The sequence below is a fragment of the Entelurus aequoreus genome, linkage group LG06, assembly GCF_033978785.1.
Source record: "Entelurus aequoreus isolate RoL-2023_Sb linkage group LG06, RoL_Eaeq_v1.1, whole genome shotgun sequence".
Lineage (NCBI taxonomy): Eukaryota > Metazoa > Chordata > Actinopteri > Syngnathiformes > Syngnathidae > Entelurus > Entelurus aequoreus.
The window spans coordinates 23,251,379-23,257,378 of NC_084736.1; positions in this window are offsets into that span (position 1 = coordinate 23,251,379).

Below are 6,000 nucleotides of genomic sequence, written 5' to 3' on the forward strand. Positions count from 1 at the left end.
CAAGTCGCCACCTCATCGCAGGGCCAACACAGATAGACAGACAACATTCACACTCACATTCACACACTAGGGCCAATTTTAGTGTTGCCAATCAACCTATCCCCAGGTGCATGTCTTTGGAGGTGGGAGGAAGCCGGAGTACCCGGAGGGAACCCACGCAGTCACGGGGAGAACATGCAAACTCCACACAGAAAGATCCCGAGGCCGGGATTGAACTCACGACTACTCAGGACCTTCGTATTGTGAGGCAGACGCACTAACCCCTCTTCCACCGTGCTGCTTGGCCTAAGTATTCATTAAAAACAAGGCAGAGGTTTTATTTATCAAGTATATGTAATATTTTTGGCCACCATAACGTTACACACAGTTTGAACACTAACACTAAAACATAAATTAAATAATGAACTATTTTACAATATTTATTGGCGTACCAGTTTGAAAATCACTGCTTTAGAGGACATTCCAATCGTAATAATGTATATATCTTCCAAATGTATGGATGCAGTAGACCTTACTTTGTAAGATTATCTGAAGCACATTCAATATAATGAATGGAATCAAAATAATGTATGAAGATGGCCTAAAGCAGGGCTCAGCAACCCGTGGCTCTTTAGTGCCGCCCTAGTGGCTCCTTGGAGCATTTTTTTTTAAAAAGGATTGAAAATAGAAAGAGATGGGGGGAAAATAATTTTCTTGTTTTAGTATGTTTTTGTTTGAAGACAAACCTGACACAAACATTCCCAATTGTTAGAACGCCCACTGTTTAATATGTTTGTGTGTATTCTTCACCGATGAGAGTATTTGGTGAACATCGTTTTGTCCTACTAATTTCGGCGGTTCTTGAACTCACCATAGAGTGGACTGTGACGCAACAGTTTGTTTACATGTAAAATCTTCCACTCCTTTGTCTCATTTTGTCCACCAAACGTTTTATGCTGTGCGTGAATGCACAAAGGTGCGCTTTGTTGATGTTATTGACTTGTTGGAGTGCTAATCAGGCATATTTGGTCAGTGCATGACTGCAAGCTAATCAATGCTAACATGCTATTTAGGCTAGCTGTATGTACATATTGCATCATTATGCCTTATTTGTAGGTATATTTGAGCTAAATTAATATCCTTTACTTTTATCCTCTTTGTATATAATTAAGTTTTGCATGTCTTATGACACATTTCTGATAGTTGTGTGCCATGTTGTTCCAGACCACAGCAAACATTACCTAGCTTGCCAAAGATTGTAATAAATCTATTAAAAGACTGCCTGCAGTTTCCTTTAACTTGGACACACACATCAATACCTTTGGCCATTAAAAGCCAGTAATTTCCAGGAGTTATCTCACCTTCTGAGTAGCCCCTGATTTACTAATGGTTTCTAATGTTGTAAAAATGTGTAGAATAAATATTAAATTTCAACATTTCTGTCAACGAAGATTTACTTCAGCCTGCAACACAGTCATTTTGATAGTAGGCTATTATAGCCAGTGTTGGGTTAGTTACTGAAAACCAGTAATGAGTTATAGTTACTAGTTACTTCATTTCAAAAGTAACTCAGTTACTAACTCAGTTACTTACACCAAAAAGTAATGCGTTACTTTGAAAAGTAACTATTTAGTTACTTCTTTTTTTCTTTTCTTTTTTAAAAGCTCCCATTAATGCCCTTTAGCCTTCATTTCAGTACTGTTATTGCACTGGAGAATAATACAATGTGTTGATCAACTTGACATGCATTTGCATCACTGAACTCTGCTAAGCAATGTGGTCTACATACAACACACAAACAATGTGGTCTACATACAACACACAAACAATGTGGTCTACATACAACACACAAACAATGTGGTCTACATACAAAACACAAAGACAAAGATATGTTTCAAAGGCCAATTTGTTTCTGGCCAGAACAAATTGACAAAACTATTTTAAATAGCTGCAACATAATGGCACTTTAACTTGAACTTGAAGTAGATAGGATCTTTGATCCAAGACACAACTTACATTTAACTAAAATGTTATTTTCTTTGTGCTCGACAAAAGAAAAGTATTGAGAATTTCTCCTTGTTAAAAAAATCGACTCTTGGCTTCGCCTTGATGTCTTGTTATGATAGTAGCGTTTATGTGTGAGCGTGTGTGTGTGTGTGTGGCCCTTTAAGATATGACAGCATGTGGGTGAGGGACGTCAGTGAGTGAGTGGGCGAGAGAAGTGAGGCACCGGCGACAGTGAGTGCTTGCAGGTGCTCTCTCTAGCTTGCTGGATGGCTGCGTCCAATAAAGTCACAAAGTTGCAACAAACCGCCGGCCTCGTCATTCACCCTCAGCTGTAAAGACCACTTCCGGGTAAAGTGAAGGTTGTTAGACCCGAAGGAACGTCTCCCCCCCTGCGCTCCTCAACTACGGTATGGGAGTCCCCCCCCCCGCCCCCACCCACACAAAGCACGTACGCCTCTTATTTTCCACCGCAGCGCTGCCACAAAACACACTCAGATCTTGTTTCTAGCCGATACTACATAAAAAATAACGTAAAATAACGCAGTAACGCATCATGTAGTAACGGTAACTGAGTTACTGAATATAAAAAATAACGCGTTAGATTACTAGTTACCGCCGAAACTAACGGCGTTACAGTAACGCGTTAGTCCCAACACTGATTATAGCTAATATAGAAACGTCATGTGTTGCCTTCATTATAAGACTTGTATACGGCTTTTCATTTTTTGCGGCTCCAGACAGATTTGTTTTTTGTATTTTGGGTCCAATATTCTTTCAATGTTTTGGGTTGCTGACTCCTGGCCTAACGTGATATTTAGGTAGCCTCAATGACTTTTCAAACATGAAAAACAGCTCAAGAACACACTTTGGAATATTTTCAGTGTTGATCTGTGGAAGATAAGTAGCCAGGAAAAGGTCCATATTGATTGACTGGTCGACAGAAACACATTTCAACTAGACCAATATTGCAATGAAACATTTTGGGAAAAACAAAACTCCCAATAATTTCTGATAGATGTTTATTCTTCCAACATACAGTATTCCCTTTCAAAGCGGCCATGTCAGTGGTTTTTCAGAACTATTGCACACTAGGTAGAAACATTTCAATGTTAAAACACTCAACAAAAACACATTGTCGCACTTCAAAAACGTATTCTGCTGCCGACTGGTATAATCCTGCTCAGCATGACAAAAATAACTTTCATTCCTAAACATGGAAGCAGCCAGACAAATGTTTCCGTTTTCTGTTGTTAAAAATCGAGTGGCCATGTCAGTAATGTTAGCAAACAGAATAGCGACAATTGTTGGTCTTTAACCAGTTACGATGATTTTAAGTGGTCATCAGTGCACATCTTCAAGCTAGTACATGGCGATACACCCTTCAACTGGTTAGTGTTTTCTCCAGAGTATGTACGTCATGAGCAGGATGAGGCCCGCTGACAGGCCCACTATGACAAACTGGTGGATGGACAGCACGTTCTCCAGGGTATGGATCCTCTCCTCCATGGCGCTGGTGTGGAAGTAGTCGTAGATCCCGGCAGTGATGCTCCACAGCGCCCACACGGCATCCACCACCAGTGGCATCGCGGACTCTCGGCTGCGCTGCCGTCACACCATCACTGCAGGAGACAAATAGTCGGGTTGGAAGATATTTCCTGTACAAAGACGCCAAAATACCTGCATTCCGTCGTTTGTAATTACGCCAGATCCACCTGAAAATAACTGCTTATGGCCAGAAGTCGTAGGGCTGTGAATCTTTGACACCACACGATTCAATTAGATTCTTGGGAGTAATGTTTCCATTAAAAACAATTCTTGATTCAAAATTAATACTTTTTTGAATAACATTGGGTGATAATTCTATTGTTAACTACATTCCTCCATAAAATAGATAAACAGCTGTAATAAATGTATATATTACTTAAAGAAACTTGGTTTTCTTAAATAAAATTCTACCCAAATATTTAATAAAGTCAAATACAAATAAGGCAACAAGAAAAGTATCCAACATTTCTCTTTTCTAAGTAAATCTGTACAGCAGATATGATCATCAACAAAACCCAAAACCAGTGAAGTTGGCACGTTGTGTAAATTGTAAATAAAAACAGAATATAATGATTTGCAAATCCTTTTCAATTTATATTCAATTGAATAGACTGCAAAGACAAGATATGTAATGTTCGAACTGAGAAACTTATTTTATTTAAAATAATTATTAACATAGAATTTAATGGCAGCAACACATTGCAAAAAAGTTGTCACAGGGGCATTTTTACCACTGTGTTCCATGGCCTTTCCTTTTAACACTCAGTAAACGTTTGGGAACTGAGGAGACCCATTTTTGAAGCTTTTCAGGTGGAATTATTTCCCATTCTTGCTTGATGTACAGCTTAAGTTGTTCAACAGTCCGGGGTCTCCGTTGTGGTATTTTAGCCTTCATATTGCACCACACATTTTCAATGGGAGACAGGTCTGGACTACAGGCAGGCCAGTCTAGTACCCGTACTCTTTTACTATGAAGCGACGCTGTTGTAACACGTGGCTTGGCATTGTCTTGCTGAACGTTGCTTGGATGGCAACATGTGTTGCTCCAAAACCTGTATGTACCTTTCAGCATTAATGGTGCCTTCACAGATGTGTAAGTTACCCATGCTTTGGGCACTAATACACCCCCATACCATCACAGATGCTGGCTTTTGAACTTTGCGCCTATAACAATCCGGAGGGTTCTTTTTGGGGCGGCATGGCGTAGTGGGTAGAGCGCCCGTGTCAGAAACCTGAGGGTTGCAGGTTCGCTCCCCACCTCTTACCATGCTGTTGTGTCCTTGGGCAGGACACTTCACCCTTGCCCCCGGTGCCACTCACACCGGTGAATGAATGTTGAATGAATGATAGGTGGTGGTCGGAGGGGCCGTAGGCGCAAATTGGCAGCCACGCTTCCATCAGTCTACCCCAGAGCAGCTGTGGCTACGAAAGTAGCTTACCACCACCAGGTGTGAATGAATGATGGATTTTTAACATGTAAAGCGACTCTGGGTACTTTCAAAAGCGCTATATAAATCCCAGGTATTATTATTATTATTATTTTCCTCTTGGGTCCGGAGGACGTAACGTCCAGTTTCCAAAAACAATTTGAAATGTGGACTCCTCAGACCACAGAACACTTTTCCACTTTCCATCAGTCCATCTTAGATGAACTCGGGCCCAGCGAAGCCGGCGGGGTTTCTGGGTGACTAGAACTGACGTTTAACAATTTATTCTGCAAAACAGGAGTAAGTACAAACAACAGAGATACCAGCGTTGGAGAGAGAGCGAACCAGCTATCAGGAGGTCGAAGCAGTCTCTCTAAAGATGGCTATCTTCTTCCCCGCATTTTGTCCTCCTTCATCAGCCCGCCTTTAGCGTGAAGTAAAAATGAAAGTGAAACTTAATTTTACTTGTGTATTTAGCGCACACACATTCTCCTCCATCGCTCTCCCCACAGACTGGTACCTCCTGACATCATTAATAGTGATATACAGTGGGGCAAAAAAGTATTTAGTCAGCCACCCATTGACAATCAATGGGTGGCTGACTAAATACTTTTTTGCCCCACTGTATGTGTGTGAGTGCATAGATAAAACACAGGGTGCTTTCATTGTGTTTATTATCTCCTCGTAGCAGAATGAAGGCCACTTTTAAAGGCATTCATATTTTGCCAAAAAGGAAAGGACATTTTTCCCCTAAGAGGCCGCAACGTACAAACCCTGTTTCCATATGAGTTGGGAAATTGTGTTAGATGTAAATATAAACGGAATACAATGATTTCCAAATCCTTTTCAACCCATATTCAATTGAATGCACTACAAAGACAAGATATTGGATGTTCAAACTCATAAACCTTTTTTTTTTTTTTTGCAAATAATAATTAACTTAGAATTTCATGGCTGCAACACGTGCCAAAGTAGTTGAGAAAGGGCATGTTCACCACTGTGTTACATGGCCTTTCCTTTTAACTACACTCAGTAAACGTTT